Genomic DNA, 1034 nt, shown 5'->3' with positions numbered 1-1034 from the left:
GTTTCCGCAATAATCGATTGTCGCTTAGATAAATGGACACCCTGTAATAAAATTAAGTGAGTGATTTTTAAATAATAAGATTACGGAACTGGTAGTCGCAACTCGAAATGAAATGACCGCTACATCCCAATTCGTCTCGCTTATGCGAATGAAATTAAACCCGCAATAAATCATCCCTTGAAACTGATATCTTTTCTAGGTCAAAAAAGGTTTGCCTCAAAAATAGCGTATGTAACCCGTTATTTATTATCATTCTGTTCCGAATTCAAGTGTCTTTGAAAATAACAGATATCGCCGAAACAACTGAAAAATGTCAAATTTGTTTTTCATTTTCCCTGGCTTAAAACGTCGGAAATGAGCGGTCCTTTACAGCTTATTTTTTTTTTTCCGGAGAATTTAAATTCGTTAGCCGCATTTCAATAACACGCTAGATGTAAAGGCTACAGGTATTACTTTCCTTATTTCTTATGGGCGCCATTTTGGATTTTTAGGGAAAGAGAGAGAGAGAGGAAGAAAAAAAGAAAATATTATGGACGTGTCATATGACCTCGAAATTTACAAGAAAAATTCAAAATCAAAATGTTTTATATCAATTCTCGACAAAATATCCACGGGTAACTAAATTTTGCTGAATCAACATGCCTGTCTGATGGTGATGAATGAGATGAATTTCTTTTTTGTCCTATATCTCTTTCAATAAAAACGAAATTTGACATTTTTTCAGATTTTCGGTGTGAGACATCATCAAAACGCAATATGGCGTACAATAAAACTAAGAAAAGTAGTAGCTCGTAGCATCTACATCTAGCGTGTTAATCCAAATTCTGATAACAGATTCAGATTTTTTCGAAAAAAAATGCCCATAATGGTGCCAACGGGAACCGTCCATTTCCGATTTTTAAGCTAGAAGAAAGGAAAAAGAAATTTGATATTTTCAGGTTTTTGGTGTTATCTTAGTTATTTTCAAAGATTTTTCAAAAATTTCAATGCGTTTTTTAGTTATAAAAAAGGACCACTAACCTACAACTGTATCT

Source organism: Photinus pyralis, unplaced genomic scaffold, assembly GCF_008802855.1.
Source record: "Photinus pyralis isolate 1611_PpyrPB1 unplaced genomic scaffold, Ppyr1.3 Ppyr1.4_LG6, whole genome shotgun sequence".
Taxonomy (NCBI): Eukaryota; Metazoa; Arthropoda; class Insecta; order Coleoptera; family Lampyridae; genus Photinus; species Photinus pyralis.
Note: the sequence above shows the minus strand (reverse complement) of the source record.